Source organism: Rhea americana, unplaced genomic scaffold, assembly GCF_003343005.1.
Source record: "Rhea americana isolate MKP2758 unplaced genomic scaffold, rheAme1 scaffold_212, whole genome shotgun sequence".
NCBI lineage: Eukaryota > Metazoa > Chordata > Aves > Rheiformes > Rheidae > Rhea > Rhea americana.
Genome location: NW_028186279.1, coordinates 62,858 through 74,448, shown reverse-complemented (window position 1 = coordinate 74,448; position 11,591 = coordinate 62,858).

Genomic DNA, 11,591 nt, shown 5'->3' with positions numbered 1-11,591 from the left:
GGAGCCGGACGGGCTCCGGGAGGAGGACACGTTTAAGCTCAGGCCGTCCCATTAGCATCGTCTATAAAAACAATAATTAGCGGACACGTCACAGGCTTACGTTCTGAAAACAGGAGCCAGGACTTCGGGCTAACGTAAGTAACGTGTCGTGCCGTCCAAGTAGGACGAGCCGAGGGATTGTTTTGAAATTATTGCGGGCTGTTATGAAATCGCGCTCCTCGTTCATGTGAAAACGAGACACTGGCTGTGAAGCGAAAGCCACTTCCCCCCCCACACACCTCCACGGGCGCTTGTCTAGCCCTGAAATTATTGTGGGGGACAAGCTGCAAGCCCCCCGAGCCGCAGCGGCCCGCGGGAAGCGGAGGGCCCCCCGAGACGGGGCTGCAGCAGCGCGCGCAGCGTTCGTGCTCGAGCAGCAGTCCCGGACGCTGGTGCTGGTGGAGCTCGCCGGGCGCTCGGCGGTCCGTTCGCCCCCTCTCTCCAGGACTCTTCTCGCCGCGCGCACCCTCGAACGCGCAGGCATCCTCGCAGCCCCGCGCGTGCAGCAGCCCCGACACCCCCTGCGAACGCGGGCTGCCTGCCGGGCGCGGAAACCGGCCGCCGCTCCTCCCGGCACCCAGACCGCGGCCGGCATCCTCACATCTGCCTTCGCAGACTTCTTCATGGCCTCAATTACTTTTTTTTTTTTTAGTACATAGCACAAAAAGCCACACGCAGGCCAACTTCAGAGATATTCCCACTAGGAAAATTAAATACTCATAATGCTTTTTTAAAGTGAATTGGGCCCCTTAATTTGCATCTTATAATAAGGATGTTATCATACTGGTTTATGGCTCAGCTCTTTAGTTTCTATCTCTCAGGGGCTAGATTTCCCCTCATGAGTTCAATATATGTCTGTGAACTAATGTAATTTTTAAAACGCTTTTCTTCTGTATTAACATTACAACCTTTATGAGTTAAAGGTTTTACTTGCCAAGTATACGGTGTGTTTGCATTCAAGAGCAAGCCTAGTCAGATGTTACGCTTCCAAGAGTGGCTCCTGATGGGCACGGCYGCCGCCGCTGCAGCCGGGCAGGGGAGCCCGTCATCTCGCTGGCTGGCGGACGAGAAACCTTTCTCACCTTCCTCACGACGAGCCGTAATCTCCAGCGTGCTCACTCGCTTACATTCAGATTAATTATAAAACATTGTCACTAGAATATTAAAATAATGTTTAATACACAAAAGGGAATAAGCTCTTCCAGAAAAACGCATAATTTCCCAGTGACTATTCTACCAGTTGCATGCAGTTGGCTCTGCTTTCTTCCCTTCTCCCGGCCGCTCCGTACAGCGATCCTGGGAGCCGGCTTTCAGGAGCATCCCGTTTTGAAGCCTACGCGGCTTAAAAAGCCGTGCTTTTTGGCCGGGGCCACAATCTGCTCGCCTGGAGGAGGCTGGACGAGTTAAAAGGGGGGTGGGATGGGGGTCCCACCCCCACCCCCATYGCCCCCCACCCTTGCAGCAGCAGATCCGCGTGGCCGCGCTGAGAGAGGACGAGGCCCGCGCGGTAGCATAGCCGGGGGGGCAGAAAGGAGCAAGGACCCGACTGAATCCCAGGCAACGTTTTCCAACTTGCCCGACGAGGCCCGGGGGTGGGTGCTCAGGCGTTTCCAAACAGCCAGTCTCCTAGGCGCTCAAACACTACAAATAGGAAAGATTTTGAAAATGCTGGTYCCTGCTTCAACATACCCAGAAATCACTCGTCACTTCCACACCTCATTTTATATTTCAAGACTCTCCTTTAAATAAGCTTTTTTCCCTCCCCTTTAATCACTACAGCTACACGAGGTGGGGGTTCCCTGACACTTCCAAATCAGAAAGCCAAACCGCAGAAAAGCGTGCCGGGGAGGGGGCTCAGGCTGCGGAGCGAGCGCCCGTTTCCCACAGCCCGAGAGCAGAGGGAGCAAAGCTGGCGTCTCGTTTTTCCCAAGCAAGCCGTCCAGGTGCGAACGGGGAAGAAACGCAGCAGCAACGCCGCTGCTCGTAACCAGCCCGCGGATGTTAAAACCAATTTGCAAAGTCACCTCACCTGCATTTCTGATGAGCCCTGAATGCGCGTTGCCTGGTATGGTGGGGGGCAGAGATTTTCCATGACTTTTTTTTGTTTTTCCTTTTTTTTTTTTTCTTTCCTGATGTACTAAGTGGCTGTGTGAATTTTTCTGTATTAAAAAGGTGCTACGACTTGCCAATCTTGGAACAACTGGTTTACTTGAACGTGCTTCTTGATAGATTAAAAGTGCATACAGAAACCAGTTGTCACCCTGGGCAGTGGGGGAGTGGGAACACCACGAGGAGCCACAACACTGAGCTGGTAGATCATGATACGGTACAGAGATGCCTCATTCCTCCTTCCTTTTCAGCTGCACCCCCTGAGCCGTTCCCTTTCCCGACAAGCTCTCTGGTGCTGCACAAAGGCAGCAGGCAATGCGCGGGCATTGCACGCACCACACCTTGCCCAGATTCACAAGGAGTTCCCCCAAAACCGTAGCTGAAAACAAAAGCGAAAAATAAAAAAGCAAACAGGCATATCTTGAAGACATTCCTTCCTGAAACATAGAAGACGCCCTGGTGAAATACCATCCCGGGGAAACCGTGTTTCTTGACCCGCAGGCCTGCGGCGGCTTGGTTCCCACCGCAGTTTACATTACGGAGGTACTTGGGGACGGCGGAGGAGGCTCCAGCGGGCAGCCCTGCGCTCTGCTGTCGAACCTCAGCTCCGAGCTGGGTGTTCCCCCCRCTCATCACCATCAGCCAGGGCGAAGGCTTTGGGGGTTGCGTGCCGGCGCCGGCAGCGACAGACGGCAGCAGTGCTCGACTGGCCAGCTCCGCGGCGGGAGGAAGAGCCCACGCCACCCGCCAACATGGGCTTTTTTGCATTTTTGGAAAAGAGGGGGCCTGAGTGCGCTGTAAGAGGGGGTCAGGGACAGGGCACAGACGCTCAAACTCGCATAAAAAATATAAATGAGAAGTGTTTATTTAGGGCTCATTCCTGCAGTCCCTCCCTACCCAAAGTTTCCCAAGTTTCTACAGGCACAGCTATCTAAAAAGTCTCACCTGGGACCCCTCTAGGCGCTGACAGCTTGGCCACTGATAGCTCAAAAAGTCAGTTCACAACTCAGTTTTCAGCTACCTGCAGATAAGCTTCACCGGAGACCCTTGGCCACGAATACCCCTGCCAAGGCAGTCATTCTGGGCAGGGTAGAGACTGAGAGGAACCTGCCCACCACCGCCAAAAGCGTTAATAGCTTGGTGGACGTCCTGCGTGCGTGCTTACCGCCTGGCACATCTTTCTCTCACCACTGGAAAATGTTAAAGCACCAGTAATTTACTGGTTTAGGTCTTACAGCTTCTAGCCGCAGGCTCTTTGATGTGTTAGTTTGAACAACACATCCATCAAGTTCTGAGGATCTTCTGCCAGATCGCATGAGCGACCTGGCACGAGGCCACCTCTCGCTGGCAGAAGGTCTCCCCCCGCCACCTGGTAGCTCCGCGAGGCTCGGAGATGGTCTCACTGCTGTCTCCAAACTTCCCCACCAAGAAAGCTCACTTTGCCTGGGCATTTCGGGAGATTAAATTTGGTAACAACTGTGTTGGGGGAAGAGAAAAAGTCCAGAAGTATTGCCTTTTCCGTTCTGTTTAAGAAGTTTCAAGATGCTGTAAAATGCCACAATAACTTGAAAGGCAGTAGCCCCATTTTATTAATAGCAAGTATTTATTAGCCTCCTTCATTTACAGTATGTTTCTAAAAGTCATCAGTCCATCACATTCTTCAGCACTGGGGCTGAGTTGTTTTTCTTGGTCAACACAATATGGAATATAGATTTGAATATTAGAAGCCAAATACAACCTTCATTTTGCATGCACATATCCCGTTAGTGGGAGGCCCATAAATGAATCCTGTATAGCCCTTAGACACATGCATTTGCAGACATTTGGGGAGAGGTGGGAGCTTCTATACATTGCCACTGGAAACCTGGAGCGTAATGGAAATCACCACAGAAGAGCCATCAGGACTAAAGCAAACTCAGAAAGTGTCACAGTGCACACACCTCAATCACTAAAAAGGCTGAAGTCCACCTAGTGATTTTGCTTCTAGGTTTTGACACAAAAAGCTGTCCCTCCAATCTGTCCATCCGTCTGCCCATCCATCTAATTGTGGTACTCAACTGATACGTACATGGCAAACAGCCCAGGCACRCTGTGCCGGATCAGAAGTTGTCCGATTCCTCCACCCATCCGTTCTTACCACTGTTACCAGATTTCCCCTTTTTCACTCTAACCATGAGGTTTTTGTCTACCCAGCTGTCTCTCCATGCAGCCTTTGCCCATTACCATGGCATGTGAGTGCCTACACGCTGGAATTACAACAGAGCCAGTATTTCCAGGAGATCACATAGTGCTCATTATGGGAGGCCAGACGAAATTAAATTGGGGCCCACTGGTTCTACCATCTGAACTTCATCACCGCTAAAGACGCAATAAAAGTAATAGCAACAACGAACAAGCCTCTACCAGATGTGTAACTCTATCCAGTGAGATTAAGGAATAAGGGCCATATTTTTGTTTTTCTGGGTTTTCTTTTTTTTCTTTTTTTTAATGTAATTCCGGCTTTTCTCGGGAATTATTGATTATTTTGACCCCTGTAGAAGATGAGTGTTAAAGGGAGACTTCGGGTAGGGGAGGAGGTTGAGGATTTGGGCAAGATGGAGGGGCAACAAGGTTTTATTGACCTGGAAACTGGAAGCCGGTATAATATAGCACCGAATGATAGTACATTAGTCTAATTATGCTTGCAATCTGAGAAAACTGGGGGGGGGGGGGCAAAGAATAAAAAAAGAAGCAAATGAGCTCCCGTCCTTGGTCGGGGGATTGTTTGCCTTACTCCTTGATAATCACTCATAGCAGGATCATTTGAAATATCACACCAACTCAGCATCAGATCGGGCAGTCTTGAAAAGCAAATTATGCTCAGCGGAGAGCCCATTACGTCTCGTCACACTCGTCCCACCTGACTCAGCTCCCCACATCGTCCCCGCGGCCCCAGAGACCAGGAGCACTTCTGCGTCTAACGACAGCAAAAGGCCACGCCGAGCGTCTACTCCAGAAGTTACCGCCAGTCGTGGTGCCGAAGGTCCTGGTGAGCAGATGGAGGGTGAGCCCACACACGTGTGTCGCTGGCTTCTCAACAGCCCATGGACACACACGCCAAAGGACGTCGAATGCGTTTGCTCGGACGCAGAAGTACTGGATAAACGAYGTATTTGGTGGAATCATCTCTAGAAGCCAAAGAAGAGTCTCCTTTTGGTTCTCCTTCCCGTGAAGTTAATAGCTACTGTGCCACCGCTGAACACAGAGCTGACCGCTCGCTGTGACCCCATCCCAGGACCGCTGCTGGCTATGCGGGCGCTTAGCAGGGYGCCACAAAGCTGGAAATGCAGACAAATGTGGGGTTTCGGGAGCGTTTGCTTCCTAAAAATCACGTTCACAGATTTTTAGATCAGTTTTTAAGATCTATTTAGGTCATTTCAGAGAAACAGTGCTTAAGAAGTGGCCTATTTTACAGGCTTGCTTCTCTCTTTTAACGCTGCACCAGCATATAACCTAAATGCTTCTTGAATCCAAAATAAATACTACTTTGAAAGCAAAATTTAAGTGACTTCACAAAAAGAKTTAACTGCTGCATTTCAGTATCATGAAAATGTGCTTAAAAATAAAATACAGCACAAATGAAATGCTTTCACATTTGAAAGCAGCTTTTCAAACCAAAAATCAAAGCTAATCTGTCTGATTTCCAGGTATCTTGCTCATTTTAGTCCATTGGATGGGGAACCAAAAAGAGCTTTTCTTTGGGATCTTAGAAATACCCCAAACTTTTTTTTTTTTTTTAAATATAGACAAACTATTTTTAGCATTTAAAGTCTTTTGATAGAAGGTAATGTGTCTACTTAAACATTGCAAATATGCTTAAATACAAAATACTTTAAGATAACGTCTCGTTRATTTGCTGCTCAGGACCTGAGTTCGAGCTTTTGTGTTTCCACAGCAATAACCACTTGTGCCATACATTTTGCATTCTTGCCATGTGCTTTTTTATTGCCCCTCTTGTAAAGAAAACAGAACAACTTTGAGCTTTGAGGCTAACAGTTTTCCAGCCCCAACCCTGCACGTGGGAAACCCTCGGCCCCTGCTAACGGGCAGCCACTCGTTAAGCCACCGCAACGCGACCGCTCGCGATCCTCCGCGCGCCCAGGTCCCGCGCGGGGTGGTGGGCAGCGAAGCGCGGCGGCCCAGCTCCAGCCTAAACGAAAAAGCGTCGCCGCGAGACCCCCGCGGCCCCGGCGGGACCGCTCTCCCCGCGGCGCGCGCGAGCCCCCGCTCGAGTCGCCGCRCTAACCCGTGGCGCTCAGGGCCGTCGCTGCACGCATCCGTAATTTTAAGGCAACACGYAAATTCCTTAGGTGTTTTTAAATCCTAAGAGTTGTTGCGTTCTTTTTCTAAAGGCCTGTATTAAAAAATACACCTTTTAAAGACCATGCTTTAAAAGTCACTTTCCCTTGAACGCTTCAGAAAAGGAGAGTATAATCTTCCCCCCCTGTGCTTCATGGAGCAGGCTCAGCATCCTGCTACTTGCAAAATGCTTTTAGTTGTCAATGTTTTATTATTTTCCACTCTTCCTGGGAAAAACACCTGCTTTGCACTGGCTTCTGTGGCTGAAGGAAATCGCTGGGCCACAAATTTTAGCTGCTCCTGCAGAAATTCACTTTGGAGAAAGCAGGCTGCACTGGCTTTATCCCACCAGGTCAGAGCATGAAAAGTGTGACCTGCTGTTTCAGCAATGCCATGAAGCAATCTATGCACTGAGTTTTGTCTGCACTTCACAAGTCAAATGGAAGTCTAAGGACAACACACGAATTGGTCAACACGTCAAAGAATCTCTGTAAAACAGATGAGCAGCCGTCGTTTATTTTAATCCTTAGAGGTGCTCAGCAAATATGTGCCAGGAGATCCCTATTTTGTAATTTAGAGATGAGACCAGAGCACCCTAACTTTGCGGTTGATAAAATGAGTCCCATTAGCCACCGCCTGACACAGCTGTCTGGCGTGGAGATCTCCTGGAGCAGGAGTGGGGGATGCTGGCAGCTAATGGGAGCTGCTAACTCCTTGCCCCATGGTGTGTTTGCAATCAATAGGATGCAGTAACAGGATTCGTGGTTTCAGGGCTCAGAAAAATYTGTGTGAGTAGACACAGAGGTGGAATATGAAGAACCTTCTAAAAAGTTCTCCTAACGCACAAGATGAGGGAGGTCTCTGCTGCCCTCCTGGGTGGGGAGTCTGTAGGAGTTTTGATGCCGGGCTTGTCTCCCAGACCGAAGCTGGCCCAGAGGGGCCTCTTTGGAGCTGCTGCTCCGCAGGTTCCTTCCTTGGATCTCTGGCCTGGCCCAGGGACAGCACCAGACCTGAGCCTGAGCAGAGCTGGGAGCAGAGGCCTGATCTAGGATGTGTTTGGGACAACTCAGCACCATACTGGCGGGTGGAGRGGGGGAAGGGGGGGGTCTTCTACCCACAGCAAACACAGAGGCACCTGCAGCACTTRAGAGTGCGTGGTGGCCCGGCCACCCTCCTGGACTTCACAGCACGAACCGTAAGAGAGCGGCTAACAGGGATTACTGGCTGTCAAAGCCCAAAACACCATGCTAGACGTAAGAGCTCTCTTTGGGTCAATCCTCATCTACGCACCGAGTCTCCAGGCGGCCGCCTGGCTTCTGGCTTGTGTGCAGAGGTGCTTCTACCTCCTGACTGCTCRTCTCAGCCCCTTGGCAAAGTTTTAACTACAAAAGTGACGGTGCTTGTGCTATGCCCCGAACAAAATGAGAACTGCAATCTTTTTTTAAAAAAAGAATCACCACTACCTATAAAAAAGGCAACGTCATTTTTATCTACAGCCATTTCATGAGTAAAGAATCATCCTGGCCGGCTGTCTCATTCAGAATTTTTAAAAAGACATAAATAATAAAAAAAGGAAGTTATAATTAACACATACAAATAAATAACTCAGGTCCCCTGACCTGAGACTCRTCCATGTCCCATTGCAACCTGGTATGGACGTCCTGGCAGTTTTACATGACAGCGCAATGATTCCACTCGCTATGCAGTTATTTCGCTTAACCAAATAAGGTCCATTCCTGCTATCCGGCACAGTCATTAGTAGCTACAGCCTATAAATCCCATCTGAGACAGCACAAAAGCATGTACTTAACCCATCTTCTGTTCAGCAAAGCACTTGGGCCCTAAACCAGCAAAATCCTTGGGCGTGTACTTAGCTCCAAGCAAGGGACAAGTCTCATCGGCAAGCATAAAAGCTATGCAAGCGCTTCAGTGCTCTGCGAAAGACCACGGGATGTAAACATGTGCTTCACAACACAGAGAGCCACTCTGCTCCTGCCACAGGCTGGGGGAAGGGGTCGCTCCTCCCGGCACTGACAACATCTCTGCAGCAAAGCCACGGTCCCTCCTGAGAGCCGCTGGTCAGTTTTGGTGTTGTTTTAGCAAACAATGACAAATTAAARTTACAGATCCCACAAACCCCCAAAGTACATATTCGAGCAGCAGAAATGTAATACAACGGTTGGCATTAGTCAATAGGATGCAGGTGCCGACGGAGAGCTAGGAGACCCCCCGTCAGCACGAACGAACACCGACACTAGTCCTACACCGCTTGGGGTACCACAGCCACAAACAACCCTGCCACCGGGTCTGGCTCTCTAGGAAACGTCTGCAGATGTGCAGCCCCTCACACGGCTATGAGCTCTGGCTTTTTCTTTTTTAAACTCAGTACTTCATTTTCTGCAGATGATATGGTAATACAAAGTCATACCAGCTGCCTGGCCCTTGTTAGCATTAAAAATTAAAGAAAGAGCAAACAAAACCTAAAGCTCCAACATTTATTATGTCGATTTCCCACCCACCACAGACCTACACTGCATTTTGTTTTATTTTTAATTTGTAACATTAGATGCACCTTCTAAGAAATGGCACGTAACGGAGATAAACAACAGGCTGGGTTCTCCACACGGTATCAACACGTGAGCACGACAGTCTTTTCCAAAGGGAAAGGAGCCAGTCAAAGCCACTGATAAGCCCTTGACAGTGGGTGGGTGCTTTTGCTTTTTGTGGGGGTTTTTCTTTTTTAAAAAAAAGAAACCAAAAAAAAAAAGAAAAAACGAAGTGTTGTACTCTATTACAAAATATAAATACGATAGTCTTGCAGGCGGAAGGAGCCTGGAGAACGCTGCCTTCGGATGGTGACTTCTCAAGCTAGCGTCAGAAAGCGCGTCGAGCTAGCAGGGAAACAGGCCACCTCGGGATGCCACGACCACGACCGCCGCTGCCCCGGGCTTCACGTCCGCTCAGAATTTAAGTGCTCTCGAACTTCCATCCGAAAACTGCCAGACGTCCGGGGCTCCCTGGGCACTGCGCCAGCTGGGGGGGTACGTCGCACCTACAGAGAGGATGGGGACAGAGGAGAAAACAGCTGTGACACGGCCCACAGTGCGAGTTACGTTTTTTTTTTTTTCTTTTTGGTCTTTATTTTTTTTTTTAGCAAGTATGACATCGAGCTGTCGCACGGGGGTATAACCCGACAGACACTCCACCGCCACCACCCCACCGCCACCTTCCTCGTCTCGGGCCACTCTGCGTCCACCCTGCGCGCGCCGGCCTCGCCGGGGTCCTCCCGAGGCCCGCGGGGCCGCGAGCCTCCCGCTCCGCCGGGCCCTGCCTTGCCCTGCCCTGGCCCCTCCCGGCCCCGTCGAAAACGGCCGCCAAATTGCGCACGCCTGGGTCGGCGAGACAGCGGCTCCCCGGCGAATCCGGCCAAGAGCCCGCCGGGCGACGGCGCTCTCCTACTCAACAGCACAGTTTTCCCACACATTCACTGAAAATGGTTTTCAACCTTCATGGGGGGGGGGGGAAACAAAACGGAATGAGAGAGCACTAAAATAACAGCCGGTGTCCTTTTTTCCTTCTCGTACAAACTCTGCACTTAGATAAACCCTGCGACTGCGTCTCATCAGATATGCCAAAGCCTCCTGAATGTCAAGCAAAGACATGGTATCCCTTATTCCTGYGTTTATCTCCGCTTTGGAAAACATCATAAATATGAAACATCTGTAGCCTAAATTCTTGATATTGTTTCAGTGTCTTCATTATATAAATCATTCAGTTTGGAGGATATTAAATACTAACGGAAAGGGGGTCCGCGCCGTAAAAATGTGTTCCTCCTCTAACGCGGACTGGTTTGGAAATTTTAACAATAGAGATACTATTACCCAAATATTGTTCTTATTTATAGAGAACATCTTTTCACATAGAGATAAATATAAAAGTTTCTTGGGACAGCAGGTCACGCTTGCAGGGGAYGTTACAGCAGCTTAAGAGCACATTCTGGGTGCCACATAAATCTGCTCCTCAACTCCAACAAACTTGAGCCGGCCTCAATGGTTCGCGGCTTTATAGCAGCATTAATTCATCACACGGTTAGAAAATGTCACATTTGGTATCACGATTTTTGCTCCAGTGTTCTGGCTACCACATGTTGTCATTTTAAAGTTACGTTCTTGTTGACTGGTTTTGACGCTCCCGTTCCTTAGACAACATCGTACGTGTCTCTWACAGGAGGGCTCCTCCACCCCGCAGCGCAAGCGCTGGGTCTGCAGTCGCCCAGCGAAGTGCTGCCCACTGCACCTATCTAGCTTTCCRAAATGTAAACACAGATCAAATGCATTACCGCACGATTTTAAAAAATAAAATCTTTGTATGCATCTCACTTTTTAGTATTTTAGTGGTGTGCGCAGCACTGATCTGCCTGGACCGATGGCTATGCAAAGACAGAAAACTATTTCTCTGTAAAACATAGTAAAAGGAAACATACTGCAGATACGATTAGCATACCACAGCTCCGCACCACCGCGCAAGCCTGAGCCACTACGCTTCCTCCACAGACAGACCCGCTCAAGCAAAGACCTGCGTACGAAATCCCCGCTGCCGTACCAACAACCAGCAAGAAAGCGGCAAGGGCGAGCGAGGCCGAACCCTTTACGGACATTTAACAACGGCAACGGACCGAACGCCACGCTGCGAAGGCGCCCGCGGGGCGCTGCGGGATCTCCTGCCCGGTGCCGGCGCCTCGGCTCCAGGCACCAGGCCGCAGCGCTGAGACGGAGAGGCGGCGGCGGCGGTGCTGGGCTTGGGCACCCGGCTGCACCGCGCCGGAGCGGCTCGAGGCCGGGCGAGGGCTCGCTCCGCTTCGCACGCTCGCCCGGAGGGCCCGCACGCTAAGCCTTTCGTTCCTCCCGGCCCCGCATCACGCCGCCGCCTTCTTTTGCTCTCTCTTAGAAAAGGAATTCCTGTTTTTATATATATATATATATATATATATATATATATAAATACATACAAGTATAAATATATACACACACATACACATGCGTCTGTGTCTGTATACATGCATATGTCAAAAGAATAGAATATACAATCTTTCCCTTTTTTAAAAA